Raw genomic sequence first — 23,232 nt, 5'->3', positions numbered from 1 at the left:
TTACTGTATCACTTCCTATTTGGGTGCATTTTATTTCTTTTTCTTGTCTGAATGCTGTGGCTAGGGCTTCCACTATTATTTTTTTTAGTCCCATTTTTATTTTTATTGAAGTATAGTTGATCTACAATATTGTATTAGTTTCTGGTGTAAAGCAAAGTGTCAATCCAATTTTTATAACGTAATTAAGAAAATAAATTCTGTTTAATTCTGAAAATTCAAATGGTGTATACCAATCCCTGGAAGCCTAGTGGTTAGGATTCAGCACTCTCAAATAATGTGTGCCAAAATACAAATGACAGTGCTTTTCTTTGAGTGATGGACATAAGGATGAACTATTTCGATTGCTATATTTTTTGTGTTTTTTTTTTAAATTTAATTTTACTGGCGTATAGTTGACTGACAGTTTTGTATTAGTTTCAGGTGTACAGAAAAATGAATCAGTCATACATATAAAGATATCCATTCTTTTTTACTTACACATGCTTAAAAACTATTGTATAGATTTTCTGGTGCTATACAGTATGTTCTTGTTAATCATTCATTTTATACAGTAGTGTGTATATTTTATTCCCACCCTCCCAACTCTTCCCTCCCTTTAACAGTTTTACTCTCTTTACCCCTAAGATTGGTTTTGAAATCTGTTTCTTTTTTACAAATAAGTTATTTTATATCATTTTTATTATTTTCCACATATAAGTGATACAATATGATATTTGTTTTTATCTGACTTACTTTACTTAACATAATAATCTCTAGGTCCATCCATATTGCTGCAAATGGCATTGTTTCATTCTTCTTGTGGCTGAATAATATTCCATTTTATATATGTAACACATTTTTATCCATCCCTCTGTTGATGGATATTTAGATTGCATCCATGTCTTGGCCACAATGAACTTTGAAGTGTATGTATCTTTTTGAATTATGGTTTTCTCTGGATAGATGCCCAGGAGTGGGATTGCCAGATCATATGGTAGGTCTATCTTTAGTTTTTTAAGGAACCCCCATAGTGTTCTTCATAGTAGTTGTTCCAAATGACATTCCCACCAACAGTTTAGGAGGGTTCATTTTCTCTGCAACCTCTCCAGCATTTATTGCTTGCAGACTTTTTGATGATGGCCATTCTGACTCGTGTGAGGTGATTCCTTATGGTAGTTTTGACTTATATTTCTCTAATAATTGGTGATGTTGAATACTATATTAAATAGAAGTGGCAAGAGTGGGCATCCTGGTCTTGTCCCTGAATTTAGAGAAAAGGACTTCAGCTTTTCAACATGACTGTGATGTCAGCTGTGGGTTTGACCTTAATAATTATGTGGAGATATGTTCCCTCTATATCCATTTTGATGATAGTCCTTATATGAATGTATATTGAATTTTGTCAAATGCTTATACCCCTTCTATTGAGATGATCATGTAATTTTTATCTTCTCTTTTGTTAATGTGGTGTATCACAGATTGATTTACAGATATTTGAATCATTCTTGCATCCCTAGGATAAATCCAACTTGATAATGGTGTATGATTCTTTTTATACATTGTTGGATTCAGTTTTCTAATATTGTGCTATGGATTTTTGCCTCTATATTCATCAAAGAGGAAGAAGGAGGACAAGATAGAGGAGTAAAATACCTTGAGCTCACACCCTCCCACGAGAACACCAAAATCACAACTAGCTGCTGAACAACCATCAGTAAAAAAAGACTGGAACCTATAAAAAGATATATATTCAAAAACAAAGAAGAAATCACAAATGAGATGGTAAGAAAGGCATATTCACAATGTAATCAGATCCCATACCCCCCTGAGTGAGTGACCCACAAAGTGGGGAATAATTATATTGCAGAAGTTCTCCCATGAGAGTGAGAGTTCTGAGGTTTATGTCAGGCTTCCTAGCCTGGCAGTTTGGCATTGGGAGGAGCTGCCAGAGCATTTGACTTTGAAGTCCATCAAGTCTTGACCACAGAAGCACCACAAGACTGGAGAAAATAGACATTCCACTCTTGGAGGATGAAAACAAGTTCTTGTGAGCACTGAGACCCAAGGCAAAAGCAGTGATTTCATAGGTGCCTTGGCCAGACATACCTATTACTTATGGAGGGTCTTCTGGGGAGGTGAAGGACAGCAGTGGCTCTCTTTGGGCACAAAATATGGTAGTGAGCATACCAGGATTACTCATCTGAAGGCTAACATCTTGGTTGGGACATTAGTACCAAGAACTGGCTCCACCCAGCAGTGTGTAGGCTCCAGGGCTGGGAATGCCTTAGGCTAAACAACAAATAGGGTGAGAATATAGTCCCAACCATCAACAGACAGGCTGCCTAAATACTTTCTGAGCCCACAGCTACCTCTAGACATGCCCCTTTACATGGTCTTCCCACCAGAGAACCAAGACCCAACTTCACCCACAAGTGGGCAGGCACTCGCACCTCCTACCAAGAAGTCTACACAAGGCTCTAGTCCAGCCTTACCTACTAGGAGGCAGAAACCAGAAGCTATAAATACACAGTCATCCTCACATTCTGTGGAACTGAGTCCACAGGCACAGGTCAGAACTTACCCTGGGACAAACTGGTCCCTGGCCATTGGGTGATGAGAAGGGAATGTACTGCTGGGACACATAGGACATCCCCTATAGAGGGCCATTTCTTCAAGACTGAGAAATGTAAGTAGCCTTACATTTATACAAAAATACAAATAGAAATTTAGACAAAATTAGGCAACAGAGGAGTATGTTCTAGACAAAGGAATAAGATAAAACCCTAAAGAACAAATAAGTGATTTTGAGAGAGTCTCTACAAGAAATAATTCAATGTAATGACTGTAAAAATGATCAAGGAACTTGGGAAAAGAATAGATGAACAGAGTAAGTTACAAGAAATTTTAACAAATAATTAGAAAAAATAAAAAACAATAAAGGAATACAGTAACTGAAATGAAAAAATACACTAGATGGGATCAATAGCAGAATAAATGAGCCAGAAGAATGGATGAGGGAACTGGAAGACAGAATGTTGGAAATCACAAACGTGGAACAAAATGAAGAAAAAAGAATGAAAAGCAAGGACTCTTAAGAGTCCTCTGGGAGAACATAAAATTCACCAACATTCACAATAGGTGGATTCCAGAAGAAGAATATAAAGGGCCTGAGAAGCAGTCACCCAAGTCCAGGAAGCACGGAGAGTACCATACAGGAGCAAGCCAAGGAGGAACATGCTGAGAAATATAGTAATCAAATTGATGAAAATTAAAAATAAAAATGAAATATTAAAAGCAATGAGATAAAAACAGCAAATAACATGCAAGGGAACCCCCATAAGGTTATCAGCTGATTTTTCATCACAAACTCTACAGGCCAGAAAGGAGTGGCCTGTAGCTTTGACTAAAGTCAGGGAGAGTTATGCCTCCTGTTTAGTTTTTGTTCCTCAGGATTGCTTTGGCAATTCTGGGTCTTTTATGGTTCCATATAAATTTTGGGGGTTGTCTGTTCTAGTTCTGTCAAAAATGTCATGGGTAATTTGGTAGTGATCACAATGAATGTGTAGATTGCTTTGGGAAGTATGGCCATTTTAATGATATTATTTCTTCCAATTCAGGAGCATGGAATATCTTTCCATTTCTTTGAATCCCCTTTAATTTCCTTGATTAATATTTTATAGTTCTCAGCATATAAGTCTTTGACATCCTTGGTCAGGTTTACTCCTAAGTATTTAACTTTAAGGGGTGTGATTTTAAAAAGTATTGTATTTTTGTATTCCTTTCCTAATATTTGTTTCTTTCTTCAGATTTGGGAAGTATCAAGTTTCAGTATAATTTCCTTATAATTTTTATCTCTTTCTCTCTCTTCTCCTGAGACCTCTGTAATGTGAATATTGGTATGCTTAATGTTACACAAGAGAGCCCTTAGACTGTTTTTTTTTCTTTTTTTTTAAATTTGATTTTCTTTTTGCTGTTCTGATTGGATAATATCCATTTTTTATCTTCCAGATTACTTAAGCATTCTTCTGCATCACTTAATCTACTATTCCTTTCTTCTATTGTATTTTTTAATTTTTTGTTATTATTTTTATTTTTTTAATAGTTATTTCCCCAATACAATTTTTTCCCTACTATACGGCATGGTGACTCAGTTACACATACATGTACACATTCTATTTTCTCACATTATCATGCTCCATCATAAGTGACTAGACATAGTTCTCTATTGTATTTTTATTTCAACTATTGAATTCTTCATTTCTGATTAGATCTTTTTTTATTTTCTAGTTACTTTTTAATATTTACTGTGGGCATATTCTTTTTCCTAATTCTTTTGACATGTCTATTACCAATGCTTTGAATTACTTATCAGGTATATTGTTTATTTCTGTTTTATTTTTTTTCAGGGATTTTTCTCTTGCTCTTTCAATTGAAAGTAGTTCTTTAGTCTTCATTTTGTTAAACTTTCTCTACCTGTATGAATATAGGTGAAACAATCACTTTTTGCAATCAAGAAGGACTCATATGGGAGCATCCCTGTACAAACTACATATGCCCAATGCCTCTGGTGGAAAAGCTGAATTTGACATAGATTCAGGTCATATCTTTCCTCAGGGTGTGCTGGCAGCTCTCACCTTAGTAAGTGGTAGAACTGGAGATTGAGGTGCTAGAGCTAGCACTGGGCGTGATCTGGGTTTTCCTCTCTATTCAGTGCCCGTCACCACCCTATCAGGATTGGGGTCTGTTCCCAAATTTTTGATGCAGAAGAAGCCCTGAGGATTGGACCCAAGCTGTCTCTGTTCCCATTAAGTATGTGTTTTTCTCTCTTCCCACATGTGACCCTAATCTTAGAGTAGTGGAGAACTGAAGTAATGTGGGTTCTTAGCTTGTGTAGGCCACAGACAGAGTTCTGATGTACTGCTTGTCCAGGCATCTCTAGCTCTGCTCAGAGGTAGTCTTAGGAGCAAGTTCCATTTTCCCCTCACAGTAGACCACTGCACCAACCTCCAGTACCCCCACCCTGTTGTAAAATTGCTCTGCATGGCAGGTGGGCCTACAAGGTCTCTTGGCATGTATGGGGGCAAGTTGTGATGGAGTGGTTGCCATCAAATATAGGTTATTTCTGTTGTGATGCTTGTGCAAGTGCCAGCAATGGCCACGACTATCCCACCCAGGCTCCACTCTGGGACCGGGTTGCCTCTGGGTCCCACAATTGAATCTTCTCTCCAGTCATGGCCATCCCAAATCTGGTGGTGCCACACCTATGTGGAGTGAGCAGGGCTCAGCTCAGCTCAGCTCAGTCTGAGATGTGCACTGAGGTGGTTGTAGGAAATCAGGAAATCAACCAGTTGAACAGATTTCTTTCCTTCATGCCTTCAGGCAAGCCAGTAGGCAAGACTTCCTCACAGGTGGCTTCTAGGCTACTCACAGCTGTTCTCTTTGTCTTAGTGGCTCTCCAACCAGACAAGGGATCTTGTCTCTCTCATGTAGGACCTGAGGCCTGGGGTCCCAATCTGTGGTTTGGACTTCTTACTCCCTATGGCAGATGTCTTCCCATGTAATCTTCCCTTTCCTCTGACTCCCCCCAAGGGCACATGTCCTGATGTGATCACTTTTCTTCCCTTCCTCCCCAATTACGTGTGGATCTTTCTTATAGGCTTGGTTGTATAAGAATGCTTCTGCCAGTTTCTAGTTAGTTTTCAATTAGCATTGTTCCACAAGTAGATGTATTTTTGATGCATTCATGGTGGGAGGTTAGTTCTATATTCTATTATTATTCTATTATTCCTTCATCTTGATCTGAACCCCTGTTTTCACCTCATTTTTTTTTCCTTTTTAGGACTGCACCCATGGCATATGGAGGTTCCCAGGCTAGGGGTTGAATCAGAGCTACAGCTGCTGGCCTAAGCACAGCCACAGCAATGCCAGATCCAAGCCGCATCTGTGACCTACACCACAGCTCACGGCAATGCATGATCCTTAACCCACTTAGCAAGCAAGGGATTGAACCTGCAACCTCATGGTTCCTAGTTGGATTCATTTACACCATGCCACGACAGGAACTCCTCATCTCATTTTTAATCACACTGAATAGTCACACTGTGGAGAGGTATGTGTTTTTTTTTTTTTTTCTGCAGACAAATAATACTAGCCTTCCTTCTAGGAAGAATTCTCTCTGGAGCTCCATTTAACCTTGTGCTTTTCATCAGGATGCTATGAAGACCTATTAGGGCCTAGGGTACAACAAATTGGGCATAATCACCTCAAGCTCTACTGCTTACAGTAAGGACATGCCTCTTTGTTAGTCTGTTGGGAATGATAAAATGTCTTTGGTGTTTGAAAGTAAAGAAAGAAAGAAGAAAAGAAAAGAATCCCTCTTACTTTTGCATAGTATGTCACTAAGTCAAAGTGATAGAATATCTCCCATCTTCCACACAAATGTTCTTTGCCTGATTTTATTGACTTTTCACCTTCAAGATTATTAAACTCAATTTAACTTGCTATAAAATTCTGCCACTGCAAAAGAGTTCATTCTTAGTCAGGTTTTTTGAGGCCCTGAAACTCTTGGGGGATTTTGTATCTAATAAGAATATCCATTAAATATGTTTAATGAAAGTTGACAGTTAAGTATGATATATAAAGCACAATTTTTTTCCCTCCTAAGGAAATGATCCAAGATTGGCACAAAGTAGCTCTCCAGGGTTAATCTTCAGAAAAATTCTCAAAGACTAACAGAAGACTCCACCAATGCTAGTATGTCATAAGGATATGATTTTAATAAAATAATGATAGTCGAAATGCCATTGTCTTAATAAATTTAGAACAAACCGAGACATTGAAAGCCTCTTTTTGTTTTTCTCTTGTATCTGAAGAACAGGCATGTAAATCTCTACAGGTTTCTGCAGATCATTTTCAAGAGAAATTTAACATGAAGAAACACATAGCAAGCAGAATTTAAGATCAGGAAAGCAACTTTTATGAACCTAATAATGTCTTCATTTGTTTGAAAACAAGTTGTTCATTTTCTGTTGCATAGATTTTATTCTGACCTTAATAAGAAAATAGCATATTCCTCTGTATGTGTTTTCTTCTCTGAAGCTGTAATATTAAAAAAGCATAAATCAAAGTTGTTTTGACAGATGAACAACACAATTCTGTAACAAGATAGAAACTAAAAAAAGGAAAGAAAGACTGAATAGCTGATAAAAGATGAGTTGAACTAGGAGGATTGATGTTAGAACTGAAGGCAGCATTAGAGATTAGATGCTCATTGCCTTTTCAGCAAGCCTGGTGACTCATCTACATAAATGAAGTTTGTGATATGTAATGAAAAGCTTTCTATCTTCACTGCAAGCAAATTAGCAGATATTTTGTGGCAGGATTGTTAACGTTATCTTGCATTTGTTTCTGAGCAGGAACACATTACCAGAGCAGGCTTGAAAAGAATTTCACTTTTATAACATCAGGTGCTGAAGGTATTAGAACAAGGTCACCTCTGTAAAGTAATGAGCGAAAATTAGGTTATAAACATGCAGTGCCTAAAAATATATTCAGTGTGCTCTGCAGAGTGAATACAATATAGAATTGTCCCAAATTGCTAATTTTCTTTTACTCCAAATTACACTCAGGCCAAAAACTAAATCCAAGGTGTCAAATAATAAAGTAAGAAAGGGTAGGGGAGTATTACTGGGGCTCATAATAGTCAACCAATCCAAAGCAGTAGTGTTCAAATATCTGTCCATATATACAACTCAGTTCAGAATTTATAAATTAGGACATTTGGAATGTTTATGCAAGAACCTAGAGGTCCACATTATCTGTTTAGCAAAGAAAGACAAATGAAAGAGAAAGATGAAACATTGATTATTTGGGGTAACCTTTAAAACATAAGAGAAAGTTGAGTGGTTGCTGGGTATACTATCACAATTAAGAGAGGGGAGCTAGAAGATAAAATGACAATAAAATTCTTGAAAAGTGGGATAATGGAAGTGTGAATGATTCTATTCCTGTTATGAATACATTCAAGAGACAGGATTGGATAATGTGTATGCATAAGTAAGTCCCACCAGATCTGGGTAATCGGGTCTTGGGCAGGATATCATCTTTTGGGATGGACCATTAAGGCACCAAAGATCTGACTTTTGAGATTTAGGTAATCCTACTTGCAGCTTTTCCTGGACTAGAAATAGACATGCTGATGTAGTTTTTCATCTTGAGCTAAATATTATCAGCCCTCATGCCTCCTATCTCCTGGGCCATAATTTTGCCTTATTATTCATTTCTGCAACTAAATTAAAGCTTGGTATAGTTCATTTCATTCTGCCTAAATATGGTGAGACTATAGGGTGATTAAAATAGAAGAAACCAACTCTGACCTCCATCTATAAAAATCCTTTGGAGTAATAAAAGAAACAACTTAATTACTTAATTAAGCAATTACCTATAGGTGGAACAGTTAGAGTATTTTGAATAACTGTTAATAAATTTTTTGTTGAATTAAAATTTTATTTTAGTAAGAAATTAATTGTAAATGAGAATGAATTATTGATTAGGAGAGCCACTTCTTAAAAAAAAAAAAAAAATCCATGGTCAAGAATCAGTGACTTGTTCATAGTGATTGTATCCAAATGGAATTTAGATTAAATTTGTTGGCCTAATAAAGGATTAACTCATCTCAAAACTTTATTTTACAGGTTAGACTTTACAATCTTAGACTTTGAAAGTTGAAAAGACTCACCCAAATTCACAAGGTTATAAAAGACTTGGACGTAGGTCTTTAGATTTCTGTTTTGTTAAAAACAAAACAATAGGAGTTCCTATTGTGGCACAGCGGAAACAAATCCAACTAGGATCCATGAGAATATGGGTTCGATCCCTGACCTCACTCAGTGGGTTATGGATCTGGCATTGCTGTGGCTGTGGCATAGGCCTGCAGCCGTAGCTCCGATTCCACTGCTAGCCTGGGAACCTCCATATGCTGCAGATGCGGCCCTACAAAGACAAAATAAATAGATAAATAAATAAATCTATTTATTTGATTGATTAATGTGGCATGCTTCTCAAGCCTAGCTGATTCGTGGTTTCATTACTGTTTAGGCACTACTCCAGGACAAATTCAATTTAGAATCTCTGGAGCTAGGTGCACTATGCAAATTTTTATAGCTCTTTTTGTGATGTAATGCAGAGCTAGGACTGAAAAACACTGAGCCCTTTGGAGATGTCATTAGAAAATATTTGCAATTCCTTTAGCCTAGGACTAGAGTGCTATTCTACCCAAAGTAATTTTGAGAGGAAAAACTTATCAGGGTCCATTTAATGATTAGCATAGAGAGTACCCTGTGTATATCTCCAATGTTTCTGTCATGTATTCAGTTAACAGCAGGACATGTATCAAGGAAAGAGCCAGTGTTAAGATAACATAGACCTCATTTTTGAAGCAATCTTTAAAACGAGAGGTCTGGCAGAATGAAAGTCAGAAAATAAATCAATGCTTGTCTAAAGGTTGTAGAGTAACTTGGGAACTATTTGAGCTCTAGTGATTACAAGATCAGAAGATTAAAAAATAACCCTGAGGGTGTGCTTTAGGAACCATTCCTCTGAAGATATGTGGGAGATTTATGATTGAGTTAAAATAATTTCTGATTGGAAATAACTCCAACTCAGGAAGAACATTAGAGTAAAGTAGAAATGGTGAGAAGAACATTATCAGAGAGAATATGATCTTTATTCACATTCTAAAGGCTAACCATTTACCACTGAAAGGATAGGAACCACCTAATAACTTAATACAACAACTGATGGGAAACCTAGCAACTGAAAAATGCTTTCTATAATCAAGACAGTTTAAGGCATAGAATCAGACCACAAAGAAGATCAAGTAGTCCCAGAACTCAAAGGCTTAGATATGACTTAAATATGGCAAATGTTTGAAAAGTTGAGTAGCAAAAGGAGAGAGAATTTACACTCTGATGCTATAATAGATGATCAATTAGAAGGCACTTATATAGTCAAATGAATGTTTAGAAGATAAGTACTTTAGGGGGTTCAGAGGCAAAGAGAACAAAGGTTCCAAATGACTATCTTCCAGATAAAATCTAAATACCATATAACATGGAGAATGTGTATAGGTTCCTATTCATCTTTCCACTGTCCGTTTGTTTGTTTTTTGGTTTTATTGTTTAGTATTTCCCACTTAATGTAGCATGTGCTTGCCTCTGTATTTATTATATCTACCAATGTAACTTCCTTGCCCTGTTTTGTTTGATTAAAAACTTCCACTATATGAGATGATGAATGCTAACTAAACTTATTGTGGTAATCATTCCACAATATACATAAGTCAAATCATTATGCTATGCATCTTAAATTTATACAGTGATACCTGTCAATTATATATCAATAAAACCAGAAAAAAAATTAAAACTCTAAAAGGGGTTTAAATTATTTCAAACAATTATAAATATGATTATATTTAAAAGATAGTTATTATTTAAAAGTTTCAGAATTTTGTCCTTAGAGGATTCCTAGAGAAGGTAGTGGTGAATAGAGAGGAATATAATGTGATAGTATGTATGTAAACACTGAATTATATGGCTCTTTATTTGTTTATTCATTTATTCTGCAAGTCAATCTATAAAAGTGAATTAAATACAGTAAGTACTTCTATGAGCCAGGTATGATAATGGCTTTAGGGTAAAGATGAAACTATCCCTCACTGAAGAGAGCAATAGTATAGTCATTGGGAATGATACAGGCCTAGAACCAAGTAAAATGCAAGACACAGACTTAGTGTCATAGAAGAGGAAAATAATATTCAGCATCTATCAGACCTGGTCCTTTTTCAGTGTTCCTTATTAGAGAGAATAGGAATCATTCAGTTTTGTGTATCAAATATATAGAAAGTAGCATTAATGTCCCAATATACCTCAACTTTAGTTCTTAGCCATTGGCAAGTTTTCTATAATTCATATTCAGTTTTTTTCTATTCTTATGACTTTACTCCATCTCATGTATTTCTGTTCAAGTTAAACTTGGATTCATCTCTCACCAGCACCATTATAATAGTCTCCTAATTAGTCTCCCTACATATGCTCCAAAGAGAGTAATCTTTTCAAAATGCAAATCTGGTTATATCACTACTCTTCTTAAACTTCATGAGGGTAGAGTTTCTGCCTCTGTGGTTCATTATATCTCTAGCAGCTAACATATTGTCAGACACAAAGTAGATGTTCAGTAAATAATTTCAATAAGTAAATGAATTGTAAAGTTGAGAGAAGTATTTTGATATCAGAGTTCTCAAATATCATGAAAATTTAGCCCAACTGAAAGACACTATTCTGCCCACACTAGAAGGTGTTGATCACATAGAGAGGCTTGAAGAACTTAGATTAACTGACAAAATATCATTAATAGTTTGTAATATGTCCTAAGCATATAATGCTTATTTTTAAAATATGTGATATATAGATATATCTGTAAGGATAATATTTTCTAAATATATATGCACATTTTGATCCAAAGTCCACTTAAAGGGTGGAAGATGAAAATTATGTCACAAAGAATGCCACTGGTACTATAGTAAACCCCTAGTAAAACAAGAAAGAAGTTTTCCTTTTTAAATGTAGTAGTCATTTACAGTTTTGGCCATTTATTATACATATTTCCCATTTAGCTCCCAAATGGTACACCAGTTTCAGTGAACCACTCTTCTGCCCCTTTCAGCCCTTACTGTTTTGATGGCTATTGACTCCTTTCCCCTTTCTGAAATTAGGCATTGAATTTTTTTGGCCAGAGCAACTGTTTCGGGGAGGGACAACTGACACGGTCAGAGCTAGTGAGTGTAATGAGTTATCTGCTGGGACTATAGATATAAAGGTGAAGCCATTTCATTCTTTTTGGCAATGTGAAGAGAATTCCTATCAAAGAGTGGAACCAACGTAAAGAATGCAGAGCCAAGTGTTTGAAAGAGACAAGCTGACTTTATGTGAGCTCCAAGATCTTGGCAAGTCTGAGCCAGGATTGTTGTATGTGAACTAGTAAAGATGTTTTTGAATAAACTTGTTTGGGCTGATTTTCTGCCATTGGTAAACAAGAGATAATCATAGTATCAGGTAGCTTCCATATTCCCTGGGTGGCTGGGATGTAACAGTTCATCCTAGGCAATTGGCTTCATCCTTGAAATGTGATAGATTGTATTCTGGCCTGGGTCAGGGTTTCTTAGTGAGTCAGATAGGCTAAAGAAGTGTAGTCTGTAACTGAAAAAATGAAACTAGCCTCTACCCTACAGGATATTCAGTGACACATCTAGTTTCACTGATAATAGTTTGCACCTGTTACTAAGAATGTCTCATGGCCAAAGAGATCTCCAAAGTGATCACCTGCTCAAGACAAAAAAAAAAAAAAAAAGAGAGAGAGAGAGAGAGAAAAAGTCCAAATTGACAAAGCATAATTCTGCTTAACTGAAACCACTGATTTTGTGACTTTTATTGAGTAAACTCTCAAAGTCGGGCCTCTGTACACATTCAGCAACAATTTGAGAAACAGAGACAAGTTTTAGAACAAAGAGTTTTAACATTTAATGATGTATTATTTTAGGTAAAAATCCGACTCCTTTTTTAATTCTCTAATTCATTATTTCTATTATTAGTTTACCTACTGAATATTTTCCTTGGTCTTGTAGAGAAAGAGGTGCCAGCTGGGGGCAGCCCATTCTATAACATGAGGACCAGAGGAAGGTAAGAAATGATCTGACAGCTACTGAGCTGTCAGCTGCTTTTGACACTCAAAATGGTGAAAAGATCAGGACAGTAGTTATGTCACCATATCTGCCTGTAGTTGGTCGTTTATGGGTGAAATGTTATCTAAAGAGGGCCGCTTGATCAAAGGAATCTTGAACAGGGGTGGATGAGGAAGAAACCAGAGGCTGGTGAAAGAGTAGAAGCCAGAAGTTTGGCTGTTTATTAACTACTCTGTCAAGCTGCAGTGCCTTCTCAGAGAAGCTCCTGCCAATGTACCTTTCATGCTGCTATCAGCATGGACTTTGGAAATCATATGCCTGACAATATATCTGATCTACTCAAAGTAGTGGGGATAAGCGGAATGATAGACATTCTTACTATCCTCATTCTCAAAATGTAAATCATAATAAAAAATAACCTGAACCATGGCCAAGTGTAAAATACAGGAAATATATGATATAAAATCTGGAAAGTTGGTTTTTCAATTTGGGAATTTTTCATGAAAGAGTTTAGATCTAAACTGTGTCTTAAAAGAAGGTTGGGGATTAAGTATGTGGAGAAGAGAGAAAAGGATTTCTGGCTGATTCCTTGCATAAACAAAGCTCAGGGGAAAACAAGTAAAATGTTTATCAAATGGGGCACGTCAAGAAAATAATTTGTGAAATAATACCTGTTTACCACATTTATAGTGTCTTTTGGGAAGACTCACATAAGGGTTTTACTGCTATGATTCAACCTCACAGTAATAATTTCTTATAAACAAATTACCTTAGGGAAAATATATGTTTTTAATTCACACTTAGATATTTTTAGAAATTAAAGTATGGAGTTAGCTTATCATTTTTGATGATCTGTTAAACTTACCAGACCCAGAGGAATTCCAATTATTCTATTAAATTGCTCTGTAATTGAACTAACATCTCCTCTCTCAATAAAACAGGTTCTAATGTCCAAAGCAGTGTGTGAGCTATTGCAGAGTGTCTTAATGGCTCCTATGTTTGCCTACATACTCTCATACTAGTCTCCAACTAATTACTTTGTAAAGCACTTTGGGATAATTTGGTTGTGAATAGTATTATATAAAGCAAACACATTTCTTTTCTCAAACATTGGCTCATGTTGGGAGCTGAAGAGCTACAAGTAGGGTTTGTTTGTTTGTGTATCTGTCTTGCCTTAGCAGTAGATAATTTATATTAGGCATGAACACATTTTCAGATCTTCTTTTAAAATGATGTATTTTCAAGTATAGGGTAAAAAGATTTTTCTAGAGAAGATAGAGAATTTTAGAGAACAAAGCATATAAAACAAAAGTGAAAAAAATCTATCTTATATAATATAATTAATGGAACTATTCCTGCTGCTATTGCCGTAAAACAAAATATTTGTTTGTTGTAAAGTGCTTTATTAATGACTGTGAAGTATTTTTTAAGTAGTCTCTTGAAATAATTTTCCTTTTAATATTTATTACCTTTACATGGAATAACTTTAAAAGAAAGGAAAAGTCTTCCATCACAAAATAAATGTCAACAAAGTAATTTTTCCAAAAGTTATTTAAAAAATTACTAACTATGGAGTTCTGGTCACGGCTCAGTGGAAATGAATCTTGCTAGTATCCATGAGGATGCAGGTTCGAACCCTGGCCTCCTTCTGCAGATGTGGCTCGGATCCCATGTTGCTGAGGCATAGGCTGGCAGCTACAGCTTGGATTCAGCCCCTAGTCTGGGAACCTCTGTATACTGCAGGTGTGGCCCTAAAAAGACAACAAATAAATAGACATTACTAACTAGTGAACTATGTCTCATCCTGTGCCTTCTTCAAGAATCAGTGGCACTCTTATTCCAGGCATATGCATATCTTTTCACTGATAATCTTCTTTTCCAAGTCCTGGAAATGGGATTTAGAATCTGTGCCTAGAATTGGCTGTTGAGTACTAACACAAGGAAATAACTTGTGTCCTTATAGCTATGTATTTCCTATGGAACCCACTCTGGTTCTGGATTAATTATAGCATGCTCCAGTATTTTCTGTATGGCTGTCATCTCCTTATCAAATGCTGAAGGTTCTTTACCACTCTTCCACTACTAATATTCAATATTATGATCTGTATTTCAATTTTCCTGTGGAAAAATTATGATTTATAATCTGCAAGAAATACTGGCATATTTCTTTAACCATATCTGAAAGTACAGGGAAGTATTTAACACTCTTAAAATTTTTAGTTATTCTTGAGTGCATATGATTTATTGATAAAGGTTTGGTAATATTATCTTCCTACAAGCAAACCTAGACTTCAAGTACTAAAGAAACTACAGCAGAATGTAAATTGTGCCCTTTAAATGGAATGGTCATTACTTATGCTCAATGATCAAGATTCATGTGCATATACATATCTTCCTCATCTGAATGACAGATTTGAGAATCTTCATGCCCTATGAGTCCATTTGCAGATGGAATTAACATTTTTGTCCCTTTGATAAACTGCTAACTGCCTTAAATGAAGTTTAATGATCCTTAGTGAGTTATTAGGGGATTGTTCCATGGTGTAATGGTTGCATTAGTGAAATTCACAATAGTGTAGTAACTGTAGCCAGAGGAATCTGGAAAGTGATGCATCTTTACAAAAGGAAGTGATTTCTTTATTCTTCCCAATGTGTCTCATTATGTTCTTTTCCTTTTTAACGTACCTACCATTATTAAGAGAATATGAGAGTATTATCTGAATTTCAAATGGACTACTCCATGTTAATTGTTTCAGGATATGTGCTTATGTTATTCTGGAGAATAATTAGACAGAATTCTCAAGTGTCTTGTGTACTTGATGTTAAAACCATTTAAGATTAAAATTTTAAAATCCAGTCTTATTTTATGAGGTTTTCCATTTGTGGAAGTAAGGGAATTCTCAGTGATATTTCTTTTGCAGCAATTGGTGTTTGGGTACCTTACAAATACATGATAACTAATATTGAGGGATGTTAATTGACTTCAAATTGCCTGCAAACCAAGTCGTCACACCAGCCCCTACACTATGTATGTGATTTGGAATTAAGGTGTCATATCGTGCCAGTGAAGTTATATAGTGCAGTCAAGGAGATTCATTTATTAACGTTTATGGTTATCTTTGAATATCTTAATTTTGAAACATGAAATTTCAAGGGATATTTTATTTCTATATATTGCTACAAGTTTGGATATTGATAAGTAAAAAAACATATTAGTTAGAGATGACAATCAAAGGCAATGAATTAAAAGAGAAAGTTCAAGGATTCTCTTCTTTATTCATTACACAATAGCCTAGAGACTGAACTGCAGTGCTGAGAGGCAAGTTGGGATTTTAACTCAGTATGCCAATATGGAAAATGTCCAGACCATGATCACAAAACAGCTGTTTTCCTCCATAACAGGGTGAATTATAGTACATAGTGGAGCCAAGAAACCTCTTAGCATTTGTGCAAAAGGTTCTTTTGCCAGCCAGAGAGCAAGCATCAACAAGCATTGGCTTTTAAAGATTTGGCATCTATTTTATTATTTCTCCATGACAAAAGTCTTTCCTACAAGTTTAGTTAAATATTTCCTTAAAGATTTAAGATTGTGATGAGAAAGAGAGCATCATAAGTGAAAACAGGGATGGCATTTTCACAAAATGCCTTTACATAACACTATTTTTTGAAATATTTATTTATGTAATCTAAATGCAATTTTCAAAAGTAACAACATTAGTGTCTTAAATATTTTATATGCATTAATATAATCAAATTTGAAAACTGGGAAGCCAATTGAAGACATTTTCACCAAAATCCAAAAATTTGAAGATTACATGAAATTATACTTTATCTCTGAGGATACTCAGTGATCTTCCATAAAATACTAATAAGATGCAGAAATCATGCTGATAACACTCCAGAAACATAAAACAAATCACAGTAAAATCAAATAAAAATTTTGGTTACTAATTGCAGAAAATTTCAAAGAATGAGGGAAATAGACATTTAAATATGGAGAAAATATTTTTCCTATAGAAAACTCTGTGAAGGAGAGTTAAGAATATGACCTCAAAATGGGAAAAATCAAAGGTGAGCATTATACCTTTGCTTTTGATGAAGTATACATTAAGAACTCCTTAAGCAGGGGTGATGGGTTATATTTTTATATCCCTAGTCACAATAACCAGTGTTCCTTGAATTGACATTCCTAAGTATGTGTACATATATACATACACAACACATGTATACTTTCTGATAACACTTTTCAATTTGTGATGTTGACACAAAATCCCAAAGCGAATATTCTAATAAAGATAGAATTGGCACGACCAATATTTTTCTTAATAATCTTTTACTTGTAAACTTTTAGTTTTTTGGCAATCTGTTAAACTATTCAAAAGCATATATGGCTGGTTCTTATCCTCTGAATATTCTAATTTAGAAATTTGCGGATAGAATGATTTTTCTCTATTTTAAAAAAGTTAACATAATTTTAAGAAATACTGCATTAAATGATCCCTGAATTGAAAAGATTCCATATTTTCCTTTGAAAACTCAAAGGATTTGTTTTGCATGCTGATCTGTATAAGAGCATCTTGCAAACTCCGTGACAATTGCACATGGCTATGTTCATTTTATCTCATATTTGCCTTTATTTTTTTTAATATATATTTTTTTTATTTTCCCACTGTACAGCAAGGGGGTCAGGTTATCCTTACATGTATACATTACAATTACATTTTTCCCCCACCCTTTCTTCTGTTGCAACATGATTATCTAGACACAGTTCTCAATGCTATTCAGCAGGATCTCCTTGTATATCTATTCTAAGTTGTGTCTGATAAGTCCAAGCTCCCGATCCCTCCCACTCCCTCCCCCTCCCATCAGGCAACCACAAGTCTCTTCTCCGAGTCCATGATTTTCTTTTCTGAGGAGATGTTCATTTGTGCTGGATATTAGATTCCAGTTCTAAGTGATATCATATGGTATTTGTCTTTCTGGCTCATTTCACTCAGGATGAGAGTCTCTAGTTCCATCCATGTTCCTGCAAATGGCATTATGTCATTCCTTTTTATGGCTGAGTAGTATTCCATTGTGTCTATATACCACATCTTCCGAATCCAATCATCTGTGGATGGACATTTGGATTGTTCCCATGTCCTGGCTATTGTGAATAGTGCTGCCATGAACATGCGGGTGCATGTGTCTCTTTTCAGTAGAGTTTTGTCCGGATAGATGCCCAAGAGTGGGATTGCGGGGTCATATGGAAGTTCTATGTATAGATTTCTAAGGTATCTCCAAACTGTTCTCCATAGTGGCTGTACCAGTTTACATTCCCACCAACAGTGCAGGAGGGTTCCCTTTTCTCCACAGCCCCTCCAGCACTTGTTACTTGTGGACTTATGAATGATGGCCATTCTGACTGGTGTGAGGTGGAATCTCATGGTAGTTTTGATTTGCATTTCTCTTATAATCAGGGATGTTGAGCATTTTTTCATGTGTTTGTTGGCCATCTGTATATCTTCTTTGGAGAAATGTCTATTCAGGTCTTTTGCCCATTTTTCCATTGGTTGATTGGCTTTTTTGCTGTTGGGTTGTATAAGTTGTTTATATATTCTAGAGATTAAGCCCTTGTCAGTTGCATCATTTGAAACTATTTTCTCCCATTCTGTAAGTTGTCTTTTTGGTTTCTTTTGGGTTTCCTTTGCTGTGCCAAAGCTTTTCAGTTTGATGAGGTCCCATGGGTTTATTTTTGCTCTAATTTCTATTGCTTTGGGAGACTGACCTGAGAAAATATTCATGATGTTGATGTCAGAGAGTGTTTTGCCTATGTTTTCTTCTAGGAGTTTGATGGTGTCCTGTCGTATATTTAAGTCTTTCAGCCATTTTGAGTGTATTTTTGTGCATGGTGTGAGGGTGTGTTCTAGTTTCATTGCTTTGCATGCTGCTGTCCAGGTTTCCCAGCAATGCTTGCTGAATAGACTTTCCTTTTCCCATTTGATGTTCCTGCCTCCCTTGTCAAAGATTAATTGACCATAGGTGTCAGGGTTTATTTCCGGATTCTCTATTCTGTTCCATTGGTCTGTCTGTCTGTTTTGATACCAGTACCACACTGTTTTGATGACTGTGGCTTTGTAGTATTTCTTGAAGTCTGGGAGAGTTATGCCTCCTGCTTGGTTTTTGTTTCTCAGGATTGCTTTGGCGATTCTGGGTCTTTTGTGGTTCCATATAAATGTTTGGATTGTTTGTTCTAGTTCTGTGAAAAATGTCATGGGTAATTTGATAGGGATTGCATTGAATCTGTAGATTGCTTTGGGTAGTTCATATTTGTCTTTAACTGAAGTGTCCTTCAAAACCTGTTTTGACTGCTCCATTGCATTCTTGTTCAGTTCATCTGACAACCTATTGAGTATAGTCTCTTAGCTCAGTAACTAGTAATTTACCTATCCTTTCTGGTTATTCTAATTTCCTCTTGAGATATAGTACCTGTTATCATTCCTGGTTAGATAGTCTTGATATAGTGTCTAAGTAACAGACTCTTTTATGTTTACTAGAACTAAGGGAAAATGTAAAATTATTTATGGTAGTCTCTTATTATCCTTTGCATGTGGTATCAGTTATAACATTTCCTCTTTCATTTATTGTTTTATTTATTTATGTTCTCTACTCTTCTTCCTGCTCTATTTTTTAAATTTCTTTATTCTACTAACTTTGGAGTGTATTCTTCTTTTTCTAATTTTTTGAAGTGCTATTTATTTGGTTATTTCTTGAGGTAGGCATTTATTGCCATGTACTTCCTTCTTAGAATATTCTCCTATTTTATTAAAAAAATTGGAGGGTTGTAACCCATTAATGGGTTGAGACCTCTAGCTCAATAAACACTCTTACAAGGTACCAAAAAAGCGGGGGGGAGCAAAGCGTTTCATCTATTAATTCATTATAGCACCTAGAACAAGTGTAAGTGTAGTGTCTTAAACGGCGTTTCCCCAAATTTCACATCTCTGGAACCTCAAAACATCACCTAATTTGGAAATAGGTTTTTGAAGATATAACTAGTAGAAGATCTCAATATGAAATCAACCTGAATTTAGGGTGGGCCTTAATTTGAACACTGATATCTTGCAAGAAGAGGAAAGGACACAGAAATAGAGGAGGAAATGAGACAAGGACAGCAGCAGAGATTGAGGTGATGTGTCTACAAGTTAGGGAATGCCAAGACTCACCAGAAGATGGTAGTGGCAAAGAAAAATTTGTCACTAGAGTCTGCAGCAGTGGTGTGGCCCTGCCAACTTCTTGATTTCAGATTTCTGGCCTCCAGAACTCTGAGAGAATACATTTCTATTGTGTTAAGTCATCTAGTTTGTGATGCTTCGTTACAGTAGCCCTAGAAAACTAATACAGTGAGTGTTCAGTAAATATTTGTCGAATAATTATAAATGGTGAATAAATTCTGAAATCTTTATGTTCATCATGAAGACTAACCTCCTCTGTAGGGATAGTTCTGGGAGGAATTTGCAATATTACAGTACTTTACTTTTCATGCAGTATGTTGTGACCCAATATCAGATACTTCAATGGATTTTTGCTCAATATTTTAAAATACAATAGAGTAAAATATTGCAGAGTTCAGTATCATAGGAAGTATTGATGTGGCACACTTTTTTTTTTTTAGCTTTTTTTTTTTTTTTATTTTCCCACTGTACAGCAAGGGGGTCAGGTTATCCTTACATGTATACATTACAATTACAGTTTTTCCCCCACCCTTTGTGGCACACATTTTTAAGGTAAATGTGTGAAAATTTTGTCTTAGTTGTGTGCGTGGGTGCGTGTGTGTGTGTGTGTGTGTGTATGTGTGTACTGTGATGCAATGCCAAAATTATTTCTTACTTTGGCTACAGTAAAATAAAAATATTTGAAAACCAATGATCCAGTGACATCTTATTCACATATTTAGTTGAGCCAGAAAGTTGTCTTTAATATTAGAATATAAAAATATATCATTTTTCCTGTTTTAGCACTGCAAATATATTGTCTTTATAAATTATCAGGAATACATATTGGAAAAGAAAGGAGTAAAACTTTGAGAATGAAATAACTTGTACATACAAATAAGAATTTTTTGAAAAATACCAGAAATTATTTTCAAGGTTGCATGATATAAGGTCAACATACAGAGGTATATTGTAGTTTTATATCATAGGAAAAAACAGTTGAGAATCAAAATTTTTAAAAATACTATTTAAGGAGTGCCAACTGTGACTCAGTGGGTTAAGGATCTGGTGTTGCTGCAGGCTGTGGCATAGGCCACAGCTGCAGCTCTGATTTGACTCCTGGTCTGGGATCTTCCGTATGCTGCAGGTGCAGCAGTAAAAAGAAAAAGAAAAATACTGTTTAAAATAGTATCTAAAAGCATGAAATAAGTAGGAAGTAAATCCCAAATATACTCAATATATGTCCTGTTTTATTTGAGATGTAATTGACATTAACATTGTATTAGTTTAAGGTAAATGACATAATATTTGATACATGTGTTACAAAGTGAATACCAACTTCTAATTTCATCATCTATAATTTATGTTTTTATATTGACTAATTTTTTTTCTTATTTATTTTTCCTTGATATACATAGTAATTTTTGATTGAATGCTGAACATTGTGATCTTTCTTGTTAAATATTAGATTTTGTTGTATTCTTCTAAAGACTGTTGGACATTATTCTGGCAGTCAGTTAAATTGTGGACTACTTTGATAATTGTGAGGTTTGTTAAGCTTTTTTAGGGTAAGTTTAATGGAAATATAATTATAAGGCAAATTTAGCTTCACTACTAAGTCATGGGCCTTCATGGCCCTCATTATTTCTGGTACTTTTTAAAAAAATTCTTATTCGTATGTACAAGTTATTTCATTCTCAAAGTTTTTATTCCTTTCTTTTCCAATATGTATTCCTGATAATTTATAAAGATAATATATTTGCAGTACTAAAACAGGAAAAATGAGATATTTTTATATTCTAATATTAAAGACAAACTTCTGGCTCAACATGTGAATAAGATGTCACTGGATCATTGATTTTCAAATATTTTTATTCAGTTTATCCTGAATATTTCAAGTATTCAAGAAGGCTTCTCCATTGTAGTTAATAAGAATTCAAACTATATCTTGTTCTGTATGAGTTCTGGAAATTGTTTGAATTACATGCTATTATATACAATTAATAAATCATATTAATAATTATTAATACTATCAGAATCATTAATTCTGATAGTTATTCTTTCCCAATCATGGTATTTAACCCTATACATATGCTAATAGCTGTTCAGTTAAGAATGGTAGGAAACTTGATTTAGATATCTGGAATTTTTCTCTGTATAGTTTCTTCATCTTGGGTGGTGTATTCTTCAAATTATAATTACAGTGATCTCCTTAAACTTCAGTCTCTCTCCTTAACTCAAGGAGAAATCTGGACTCTGTTTGGGTCCCACATCCTTGTACTTAAATCTAGAACTTGCCTCCAAACAGAAACCCTGGCCTTTTATGGGGCTACCATGCTTAGTTATTCTTTTGGGAAGGGTTATTATCCTACATTGCCTGAAAATTGTTCATATATTTTGTTGAGTATTGTATGTGTTAACAGTGGGAGAATAATTCTGGACAGTTCATGGTCAAAGTAGAACTCAGGATATGTTTTTTCCGATAACAATTTTTAATTATTTTATCCCTTTATTGAAGAGATTATTTCCTCATTGCACTGTAGTGTAGTCTTTATCATAAATCAGGTGACTATGTATGTGTTAGTCTGTTTTCAGAATGACTCTTCTGTTTTAGTTTGTCCATTTTTACACCAGCATCATAAGTTCTAACTTATTCTAGCTTTCTAAGAATTCTTGATATATAGTAGTCTAAGTTCTCAATAGCAAATCCTTCAGGAATGCTGTGTATATACTTGGCCATTTGTATTTCCTATGAGTTTTAAAATCAGTTTATTTCTTTTATAAAAATAACTAATGAAATATCACTAAATATTCATTTAATATATAAATTATTTTGAATAGATTTTTATTTTAATATTAGTATTCCAATTCAGGAACATAGCACATCACTCCATCTATAAAGTTATCCTTTAATTTCTATCAGTAATATTTTACATTTTCTAGTGTTGAGGTCTGTTAATCGTGTATTAAATTTATTTCTGGTAGTTAACATTTTTCAGGATATTATTTTATAATTTCACTGTGTTTACTGCCAAAATATAGTAATTCATTTTTTCATAATTACTTGTATTTTGCAATATTATAATATTTTAAAATTTTTATTTTATTTTTTTATTACTGAATGAATTTATTACATTTATAGTTGTACAGCAATCATCACAATCTAATTTTATAGGAATTCCATCCCACAACCCCAGTGCATTCCCCTACCCCCTGAACTGTCTCCTTTGGAAACCATAAGTTTTTCAAAGTCTGTGAGTCAGTGTCTGTTCTGCAAAGAAGTTCAGTCTGTCCTTTTTTCAGATTCCACATGTCAGTGAAAGC

General features: G+C 35.0%; 1 protein-coding gene across 11 annotated transcripts in view; it reads left to right on the top strand.

Moving 5' to 3' along the window:
• Positions 1 to 23,232, top strand: part of LOC106504458 (uncharacterized) — a 1,793,907-nt gene that overhangs the window by 517,232 nt on the left and 1,253,443 nt on the right. For 10 of the 11 annotated variants that reach the window (XR_014810743.1, XR_014810742.1, XR_014810741.1 and 7 more), the window contains one exon: positions 12,659 to 12,713. The exons of the other annotated variant lie outside the window; for it this stretch is intronic. The gene's annotated coding sequence lies outside the window, so the exon portion shown is untranslated. Of the gene's footprint in view, positions 1 to 12,658; positions 12,714 to 23,232 lie in introns of those variants that run through there. 11 annotated transcript variants of the gene reach the window in all.

This window comes from Sus scrofa, chromosome 7, assembly GCF_054392235.1.
Source record: "Sus scrofa isolate SSC_HxYL_T2T_F1_AM1 chromosome 7, Sscrofa_HxYL_maternal_Yorkshire_Landrace_v2.0, whole genome shotgun sequence".
In the NCBI taxonomy this organism is placed as follows: Eukaryota; Metazoa; Chordata; class Mammalia; order Artiodactyla; family Suidae; genus Sus; species Sus scrofa.
This window is presented reverse-complemented; position numbering and strand designations above follow the sequence as displayed.